Below are 11,943 nucleotides of genomic sequence, written 5' to 3' on the forward strand. Positions count from 1 at the left end.
TACCAATTTGTACCACAAAAATTAGAATTTGTGCAACGACCAATTTTGAGAAATTTGAATTCTCAATGCTCGATCCAATTTGACGTCGAAACCTGGCTCGCCCAACACATTTCTTTTATTAATTCGAATCAAAATGTTACCAAAAATATGTGCCAAACAGATATTAGTTTGCGCCATTTATAAACACCGAAGACAAAATTATTTTAATATTTTTCTACGGTGTACCAAATGTTAGAAAGAATAAAGGAAAGCATTATCACAAAACAACTTGGTTGGGGGAGAGAGAGTCAAACATCTACATATGTTGGGGACTCCAAAATATTTATGAGTGGGTGATTTTTTTCTCCAACCATTTGTGATCATGGATAATATTAATTTTTATTATAGAACTCATTCAGAGGATCAGTTCTGTGAAATCGTCTCTATCCACTCATATCTCCGTTTCGAAAACAGAGTCTAAATTCTAATTTTGCTTATACAAATTTTTACAAATTCAGTTACCATCAATAATACACTCCAGAGTTAAAATGTTTAATGGAAGCAGTAACAAATTCATTTGCGAAGTAGTGATGGCGAATTTTAAAAAATGCGTTTCTCTGGTTTACCTTGAGATCAAATAGATACACATATTTGAGTAAGCATTTCAGATTTATTGAATTGGTGCAGGTACAATGTAATATTTTTTTGTTACAAATTGTCTAAAAAATTTGGACAAATTCATATGAATTCTGAATAAGCTTTTGGCGTGGAAGAGTTGACTTGGTGATAAATTGGCCCTTCGTTGAATAACAATTTCTAATCTTTATTCGTACATGATTTTGCTCATGCAAATCATAAGCAAATTTCCGTTCCGTTTTTATGAATTGCGGGGAAATTTGTTTGCACGTTCTCGTTCGAATCGAATACTATTTTGATTGATTGATGCCCATGCCCAGGAAGATTGTAAAGAAAATTTAAATTTCTAGAAATTGGTAAGGTTGGAAACTCTAAATTTGAGAGAACAAACTGGTACATACTTGCCACACACTTTTGGTAACATTTTAATCCGAATTCATAAACCAAATGTGTTGCGCGAGCCAAGTTTCGACGTTAAGTTGGCTCCAGCATTGAAAATTCAAATTTCTCCAAATCGGTGAGGGTACAAATTCTAATTTTATAGGTAGAAATTGATACATATCGAGTACACATTATTGGTACCGTTTTCATTCGAATTGCAAAGAAAAATAAGTTATACGGGCCAGTTTCACCCGCCACCAGAAATTATCATTTCTCGAAATTAGTGGGGGTACAAATTCTAATTGCGGCGGTACAAATTGGTACATATTTTGTTCAAATTTTTGGTGAGGTTTTGATTCGAATTTGAAACAAAAATAAGTTGGCCGGCCAGTTTGACCTGCAATTTAATTCATATTTCTTGAAATTGGTTGCTGTCCAAATTCTAGTTTTGGTGATACAAGTTGTTACATATTGGCTACAACTTCTTGGTACAGTTTTGATTCGAATTGGGAAGCAAAAAGTTTTGTGCTCGCCAGTTCAAGTCCCTCGAAAGTTCCTCAAGTTCCTCGAAATTGATGGGGCTAGAAATTCTAAGTTTTGTTGAAAAAGTTGAACATATAGGGTACAAATTTTTGAAAAATTTTGATTAAAATTGGAAAGAAAAATAAGTTGTGTGAGCAAGTTTGACCTGCCAACAAAATTCTGTCTGACGTGACTTGCCACGCTCCACGAAATTTCTTGGGATATAAATTCTAATTTTGGTGTTACAAATTGGTACACATTGGGTACAGAATTCTGGTACCGTTTTGATTTGAATTGGGAAGAAAAGGTGTGCAAGCCTACTTGACTCGCCATTAAATATTCAATTCTCGCGAAATTGGTGAGGGTGCAAATCATAGTTTTGGAGGTACAAATTGGTACATATTGTTTACAAAGTTTTAATACAGTTTTCATTCAAATTAAAAGAAATGTGTTGTGTAGGCCAGTTGTCGTCATACTGATCCTCCATTACATCCAAATTTTGTCGAAATAAGTAGTGTGTACAATTCTAATTTTCATGGTACAAGTGGGCGCATAGTGGGTACCGTTATCATTCAAATTTTTTGATACCGTTATGATTCGAATTTGAAAGAAAAATAAGTTGTACAATCCAGTTTGACCCGCCATCAAAACTAAAACTTCTCGAAATTGGTGGAAGTACAAGTTCTAATTTGGTGGTACAAATTGGTAAGTATGGGGTACCAATTTATGGTGTCATTTTGATTCGAATTGGAAAGAAAAACAGTTGTGAGGCTCTGCTCCACCCGTTATCAAAAATCCAACCTTTTTCGAAATTCATGAGGGTACAAACTTTAATTTTGGCGTTACAAATTTGAACATATCGGGTAAAAATATTTGATACCGTTTTGATTTGAATTTTAATGAAAAATAAGTTGTGCGGGCTAGTTTAACCCACAAACCTAAATCTAAATCAAACTAAAACTCATTGTGTTACAATCCGCTTCTAAAAAAGTACTTTCATATGACATACAAAACTCATGTGTACCCGGTGTATTAACTCGTGAATTGAGGGCATGTTTCATCTGAGCCTACATTTTGTATCGTTAATTTTTCATAATCCAGGACGGTACAAACGAAACAAAGTACGGTACAATCCGGTACAAACGAAAATCTTTCAAATGAGCCAACGAAATCGTTTGTACTACGTGGTGGGGGGGCCAGGTTCACACAGCCCCCCCAATTTTTTTCTTAATTTTTCATAATCTATTACTGCTAAAATAAAACTCTTTGTGGTACAATCCTGTACTAACTAAGTACTTTCATATGACATACAAAAATCATGGGTACCCGGTGTATTAAGTCGTGATTTGTGGGCCTGTTTGATCTGGGCCCCCATTTTGTTTCGTTAATTTTTCATAATCCAGGACGGTACAAACGAAACAAACTACGGTACAATCCGGTAAAAACGAAAATCTTTCAAATGAGCCAACTAAATCGTTTGTACTACCTGGTGGGGGGCCAGATTCACACAGCCCCCAATTTTGTTTTCTTAATTTTTCATAATCTATTACGGCTAAAATAAAACTCTTTGTGGTACAATCCTGTACTAACTAAGTACTTTCATATGACATACAAAAATCATGGGTACCCGGTGTATTAAGTCGTGATTTGGGGGCCTGTTTGATCTGGGTCCCCATTTTGTTTCGTTAATTTTTCATAATCAAGGACGGTACAAACGAAACAAAGTACGGTACAATCCGGTACAAACGAAAATCTTTCAAATGAGCCAACTAAATCGTTTGTACTACGTGGTGGGGGGGCCAGGTTCACACAGCCCCCTCAATTTTGTTTTCTTAATTTTTCATAATATATTATGGCTAAAATAAAACTCTTTGTGGTACAATCCTGTACTAACTAAGTACTTTCATATGACATACAAAAATCATGGGTACCCGGTGTATTAAGTCGTGATTTGGGGGCCTGTTTGATCTGGGTCCCCATTTTGTTTCGTTAATTTTTCATATTCCAGGACGGTACAAACGAAACAAACTACGGTACAATCCGGTACAAACGAAAATCTTTCAAATGAGACAAATAAATCGATCCTAGGACAATGTGGGGGGGCTGCGTGAACTTGCCCCCCCACTTTGTTTTCTTAATTTCTCATACTGCAGTACAGTACAAACAAAAATATTTGCGGTACAAACCGGTACAAACGAAGTACTTTTTATTGATATGCGGAAATCGTTTGTACCGAGAGGTGGGGGGGGCAGGTTCACAAGGGCAGAAAAGAGATTGTAGCAACTGTCGACTTTTGTGCAATTAAAGAATAACTTGTGAAAGCTTTTCTCGAAATGTTCTCTCAATTAGTTTCAAAGCGGTTGACTAATATATCGAGCCGTAGTAAGAAGAAATGAAGTACGCTGGAATTGTTCCATTCTAATCGGTTAATTTTTGGGCAATTTTGCGTGCCAATTAAAACCCAATTCTTGTAGCTTTCTTAACTCCAAAGGAAGACAACCAATAGGTGCTTAGGCAAGGCAAATATTATCTAGCACCATTTTTTCTATGAACTTGTTATAAGATACAAAATCTTTACGTTTCCAAATGAAACTATATACATTAATTGGTCACTTCGAAAAAGTGGGTGGACAACTGTCCCCCTTTGCCCCCCGAATGGCCGCCCATGGTGAGCACCATTAGCTAATATTGTCTCTGTGTTTAATAAAAATGTTAAAATTGCAGTAAATAATAACATTAATGTGAAGTGCGTTTTATAACACTTTTGTTTGGAAGAAGACTGTTACCTTATGCTCGGCATAACGTAACATGGCCCGGTGCTTTTGGGCACCTTGTATATTGAAAGGGAATTTTAACTTTATCGAGAATGTCAGAAAAATATGTTTTATTTTGTAGTAGGAAAATGTAGGTCGCAAATTTTGCGTAATTTCAGTTAAGTAAATCGTTTCAACGAGTATTAAATGAAGAATACATGATTAGTAATTATATTTCGTATATTTTTACGTATTTAGCCAAAAATATAACATTATTTTAGAAAATAAGTATATGTTTTAGCTTTTTTTTATGGTTTTCAGTTTATTTCTATAGATATTTCGGCATAGGGAATCTTCAAAAATAAACTAAAATTTTTATTTCGTAAATTTTCTTCAAAATTCCAAATTAAGAAAGTCAGCCATAATTTCTTCTTGGTGCATCCCTTTGTTTTCGAAATAAACTATCTGATTGGATCTTCCGCAATCACAGCTGTGGTTGAGATTTTCGGTTTTCTTTGATCTCAGCAGAGAAGCCTATCATCCGATAATTACGTCACGATTATCTTCCAATTAGGGATCATCTTCTCATTGTTCTTTGTCTTGCATCTTCAGCCATTATAGGATATGGACGTGCAGTGTCCGTCGTCTGTATAAAAATTGTGAAATTAACTAATATTTCTAAAACTGTGAATTGTTCTTCGTTTTGTATCAGTGGGACTTGTATGGAATGGTGCTTCCAGAAAGATTATACGTTCTTGAACAGCGAAGAATTGCTGTAGAAGTCTAATAAGACGGTGGCAAAGACTCAGATCTTGAGTTTGGTGAGTGGTGACGAGAAGAAGAGGTGTGTTAGTAAGCCAGACTTGCAGAAGGAAAATCCGTATGGAGCTCTCGCAGCTATGTCAATTTTTGGGACCACCGTAAATGATTCTTTCTAGAATCAGGTGGAGGAAGTAAAGATATTGTGGTAAAATACTATGGTTTATCAGTTTCGGCTCATCGTTGGATAATCAAGTAAGTGTAACTTGGAAAGTCAAAAGGAAATTGTTTAGGAACTCCAACCTCGAAATCAATGTTTTGTGGCATAACATTAGTAGTGTGGTTTTCTTGTGTATGGGAAAAAAAATATTAACATGATGTGCTAAGTGCATTAAGTTTTCCCCAACATCATCTCACATATGGGTCTGGACAATGTGACATCGTGAATTCATTCAATGGGGGGGGGGAGAAAGCTAGATTATCTCAACACAGAGCGATTGTCATAATATTATGAAAATGTGTGTACAGCCCACACATTTTCCCCCAAAAGAAAGAAATGTTTAGATTCCCTACAACCTCCAACTTGTTCAGTTTTGAGGAAACATAGTACTGCTCGAAATATTTATAATTTGGCATGATGTTTTTCTTTGTTTTTTTAACAATCCTAAACGTTATAGTAATTTTGGAAGTGTGTCAGAAATCACGGCTAATGTCTAGTACAAGGGTACATCAAATTTGCGTACCGATAGCAGGATACTATCGTCAATAGGTTATATATCTGTCATGTTACTCTGATACCCATCGAGGAAGTTTTAAATATACAGTTTTAACGAATGCTAGTAGAAATATTTTAGTAAATTTAAAGGAAATTAGAATTTCAGAGTGACACTAAAGAAAATAGCCATTACGTCTTTGGTCATAATGTGGTAGTAAAATAAACATAAATACATGAATGAGAATGGTGCTTCGTGAATATGTGTATGATTTTTTCTTCTTAGGTTAAGTTAGTATAGTATAGCTAGGTTAGGATAGGGATTTTAGGTTTAAGTTGTGACAATATTTTCTATGAGTGTTTACCTGTGCTAGTTTGTTCAGTGGGTCCGAGCCTCAAGAGAGGTAGCGAAAGGCGTAAATCCTCTATGTCGGCCACAATTTCAATGCACAGAAGGTTTAGAGCACCAAATTGATAAAGAAAGAGAAAAATTAGCTAACCACAACATTATGTAGTGAAGTTTTAATAGTATGAGGTGTTTATATTTTGTTGATTTTCATTTGTTCTGTGTCGATTTGATGCGAATATTTATAAATGTAGAGAATATAAATGAATATGAATATTTCAGGAATATTTGTGAAAACTAAACAAAAGTAAATAATGTTTCGGCTCTGAAAAGTTAGAAAATCTTTAATGTTAGTTTCTTTCAGCTCAATTCAGATGGGTATGTCAGAACATGCATGTGTAAAGATCCTTTTTATAAAATTTTCTTGTTTGAATCCACTTACATAAAGAATGTCAAATAAAATTTACTAGCCGTGAAAACCTCTTTCTTTTCAAGAACAGCATAAAATTATCTTGTAGTTTTAAGTAATAGAAATCTTGAGTTACAGTTATGTTTTGGTACGTAAATGAGGCATGATTAAAGCAAAGAGCAGTACGTACAGAATAACTTTAATGGGAATATGAAAATAGCTGTGAATTGAGGGAAGAGACTTTCCTTAGTGTGACCGGGGTTGGAAACAACCGAGTCTGCAGAAATTTTCTTATTTTATCAGGTTTAAATCAAAATCTCAATTTGGATTTTTTTTAGTTGCGCGACAAAATTCTGTTTTGGAGTCTTGTAAGAATTTTTTTTATTTAGCTAGGGCTTTCACAGACAACATTAAGATCTTCATTGTGCTCATTGCCAGCTCCACTCGTAGGTCGATGTCCTGTGTCTGTAGTCGTGGTTCACAACCTATTTCGTGATGGGATGTGGATAATGAACTGCAGGCCTGGATACCGGACTGTGAGTTGAGATGGAAGAGACTCTGGTGTCTTTACATTTTCGGGCAAGATTTAAGGTCTATTTTCCGTAGATGATTGGCTGGGTGAGTGTGTCAGTGACTATTGATAACGAGTCCATACATGCCCAGTAGGTTCGGTGTCACTAGTCAGTGATACATTCAGCATAGCCTGTAGTCTCAAGGAAAGGGAACATCATACAGAAATATCATCACCATTTTCATTATTATTTTCATACAAATAACACAATCATCAGATTTATTTATTTTATTTATACATTATTTTTTATTGTAAAATAACTTATTTAAGGATAATTTATTTGTACCATGTAAGATGTGAACACAAATCAAGAATTATAATGCAATGTATTTCACAAGTAATAATATTGGTAATCTCCTATCTCTGTTTTTAAACACGCACATACACAAAACAGAGAAACAAAAGCGACACGCATAGTAGCAAGTTGAACTTAAATCTTTGTGACGTCATCCGTATGTGGCCTATAAGAGTGCTACTTCAGCCATGTATTGGACGAACCTCTTGGCATCGGCGAAAATACCTGCTGCATGAAACATATGCTAGTCAAACTTTTCAGTATGACGCTAAGCACTCGTTAGAATGACTCTGTATAAGACCCAAAATTATTTTTCCATCGTCTTATGCGCTGGAACAAATCCCGGGGGGATGAGTGGGATAGGTCCCCTCCAACTTTGAAACTGTGGGAGATCTCCCGCAATAATCCGATTTCAAATGTGTTTTTTGGGACGAAAGGTGATGATTTGTGTCCGATTGCGACAAAGGAAAATGAAATGAAATTGATGTCCCCCAGAATATGCCTCAAATCTGCGCGCCTCCTAATGTTGAATACAATTGAAGACTACAAATGAAAAGGATGGTAAGTCCAGAAATGGTCAAAAATCAGTTAGTAGCATAATAATGTAGCCTGAAATGTGTAGTTTGCATAGACTAAATCCCACAGTAAGAAAAAGTTTAGTCGCTAAGAAATTTAATTCTAAAGAGTTTGCCTAGGTGAGAATAACGTATTATGACAATGTGCTTAAGCTCATTAGTTGCTAGGTGGAATTTGACCTTTACTTCTCACATGAGATTGGGTTATTGTCAAGGATGTGTAGCGTTTCATGGCTATTCTTTTTGGAAGGAAGTCTTAATGTGTGTGTGTGTAGCTAAAATAGGAGGATCACGTGGGAAAAGTAGTGAATGAAAAGACGATGACGTCGGAAACGTAACGTAAAGCTTACAGGTATGTGTTTGTGTAGATCATTCCATTAGCAGCTGTTGCGAAGGAAGAAACGTCAAAATAAAGATGGCAGCGTCAATGAATCTGTTAGATAATGTTAATATGCCATCATCGGAACCCTTTAAAAAAATGTGAGACTTAGAGATTAGTATACCATTTTGTATTGTAAACTGTGAGATAATTATAACGATATATGGCAGGAAGGCCTGTGTAACATTTGAAGGAGGTGAAAACGTAATTTTACCAAGACGCTGTACTGAAAAATTGGAAGCTGATAATGGTGCATTATTAACGTATTTACAAAGAAGAAATGTATGTTTAACATAGTAAGGGATGAAGATTAGTTTATCTGAACGTAACATGCATGATCTTGAATTTACTTAATTGGTATCTTCATCGTAAGTGTATGGGATATGTATAAACAAGGTGAAACATTATTTTTCCTCTTCATCCTCCAGTTATGCACAGACATCTGTATGCATTGTGCCGTTATTCTGTGTTGATCAGCTACTGGAGTAACATGTCTTTGAGAGCTTGTGCATCAACTAGGCTACTAAGAAATCGTACTTCATAAATGCTGAATATGGTCTTAATTCAATGAAAACCAAATTAATTTGTATTGGACTAGATAGTGATACCTTTGAACTAGTGGTTCGTGTTGGTAAAGGAATTGTGTTTGGAGTGAACTTAAATTTGGCAGAGTGGGAGAAACTTGTACATTTGACCCCGTTTGTTTCGGACTATTTAACTTCTCAAGAAGTGAAAATCACATTTATAAAATCTCTTGGACGGAAGAACGAACTGATGGTTCACGAAAACTTATGGGTGAAAAATTAGTAATGTTAGAGAAGAAAGGAACACTTCATGCTCCTGGAAACACTCTGTACTTAAATTCAAGTGATTGGATTTATTTCTTTGAAATATTGCCGTGCATTGTACATGCTGTGAAAAATGGTAAAGTTTGCAGTGTTGTGCTACGTGAATATTTTGACTTGTGTACCGATACTATTCGCAATCATGTACAATCGCAATGTCTTACATGTAGATTTCATACATGTGTGGAGGCAGTAGCGTAGCCAGGATGTGTGTTTGGGGGGGCAAGTGGTGTTATAGGTACATAGAAAAATTACAAACAAAAAATATATAAACATAAACATATATAAAAATTACAAACATCAAAGTACAGGGTGCGGCACGTAAAACCGGCCCGTCGTAATATTCTGGTATATTGTGTTTTTGGCAACACTTAAATAATCTACCTTCCTACCAAGAGATGGCGTGTCGAGGTCGGGTCGACTTACGTGACCTGCAGCAGTCACGTGCAGCCGCAGCCAGTGAAACTTTCAGCAGGACGGTGCAACATGCCACACATCAGCTGCATCATTGTCCCTTGTGCATGAGATGTTAATACCAGAGAGGACAATCAGCAAAGGCTTATGGCCTCCTCGGTCACCAGACTTGTCCACGTGTGACTTTTACTTATGGGGACTGTTAAAGGGAAGGGTATACGAAACAAATCCACACACAATTGAAGAACTCAAGACCAGGATCCAGGATGTCACCAATAGCATTACAACACAAGAACTGACAAGGGTATATATGAATCTCCTCAATCGTGCTCACATGTGTGTTGAAGTGGGCGGAGGACACTTTCAGCACCTGCTGTGAAGGCTGCTGTGAAGGTGAGTAGTCATATTCAATACATTACATTTCATTTATGTGTTGTAGTTAATCATATTCAATACATTACATTTCACTTTATGTGTTCACTTTACGGGCCGGTTTTACGTGCCGCACCCTGTACATTGTCGGACCTCTTTAGGGGACCCGGCCCCTCTGGGCCCCCTTCCCTACGCCACTATGTGGATGAACAGAGTGTTATTAATGGAATGAACATCAATTCTCCAAGTGTATCTCTTGATAAAAACAGTGATGTGAACATTGATGGTCGAAAGATTAAAATTGGAAATGAAAGTATTTTGCAAACAAAAACTCATAGATCCAATTAATGCTGATTTGTTTGATAGTGTACAAACACAGCCATGGTGCGGAAACCGATACTCAAACATTTGGAGGGTATCTATAGTGAACTTCTGTTCATAAAGAAGAAGAAAATGGATTTGTTTTTCATTTATACTAAAGAGTGTACTAATAAATTTAGTGCATTTAATAATAAAAAAGTATAGTAAAATTGAAATGTTTTATTTAGGAAAAATTGTGTTTTGTGTTCGTTTAATACCCTTAAATATGATACGATTCTTTTATTAGTGTACTAATTTTCTTATGACAAAAAAATCCTATCATACTTTTCCTTGTATACTAGAAGCTTATGTATAATAATGAATTCACATACTTGAATTGTTTGTTAAATGAAAGTTTGTATTTGAATTCATTATTATTATAAAAGTCTGTCTTAAGTATGATAGACCTTTCATTTATTTTGAAAAAAAATTAAAACAAAGTCCTATAATAATAATAATAATAATAATAATAATAATAATAATAATAATAATAATAATAATAATAATATTGAATTCACATACCTGTTTTAATTTACGAAAGAAAAACATATTAAGTATTTGAATTCATTATTATTTTTTATATGGATACATCATTGAAATATATAATTAGTTTTGTATTCTTTTTTTAAAAAAAATTATGAAATTATTAATTTCACTGAGTGTAAAAAATAATATACATATATACATACATATATATATATATATATATATATATATATATATATATATATATATATATATATATATATATATATAATTGCATAATTGATCCTAGAACATATTTATTAGGAAATGGGAAAATAATAAAAAAACATGTTTTTCAAAACAAAAAGAAGAGTACAGACTATTTATTGACGATGATAATATTTGCATAAGATAGAATGATGGTAAGTATAGCACATCTTTTAAAAAACGTTTTTAAACACAGTTCGACGCTTTACACACATTCTATAATAATATTTGTTCATGTTGATGATGACTCAACACACACACACACACAGTCCACACTAATTTTCGTCTTGATGATGATGAAACGTAGCTAGAAGTCATGTTGTACAATGATGCAGCCCATACAGCCGATGAAATCTTTTTAATCTCTGAAATGAAAAAGTGAAAAACAAAATTTATTTTATCTTTAATTACGAACAAATACAGAAATAATAATAATAAGTATACAAAACAAACAAAGAAATGATAATATAAAAACAAAACAAGTTTTAACAACGAAGAAGGAGAAATGATTACCTACTAATAGAATAATTGAAAAAAAATTTCGGGTGTGAAGGAGAAGGTATTATAAAAATCATTTTAAAACTTTCTTTTATCTTTAAAGTATAGGAATAGGTATGAATAATGTCCACATAGGGACTATTTCACACTATTAATTTGTTTATTATTGAATTTGTAATAAAGAGAATTTCTACGAAAGAAATTGAATGTGTTGATTACATATGGAGGAAATCCAAATGTATCGAAATAGTCGGCACGTCCATCAGTATTAATATATAAGGATACACAGTAGGTACCGATTTTAGTTGATAGATCTGTATTTATGATGATAGTTCCTGGTAGCGGGACATGTGATGGTAACTGATTGCAGGCAAATACGCCAACGTAATGATTTTGAAATAAAGA

The sequence above is a fragment of the Thermobia domestica genome, chromosome 7, assembly GCF_964235325.1.
Source record: "Thermobia domestica chromosome 7, izTheDome1.hap1.1, whole genome shotgun sequence".
Classification (NCBI taxonomy): Eukaryota; Metazoa; Arthropoda; class Insecta; order Zygentoma; family Lepismatidae; genus Thermobia; species Thermobia domestica.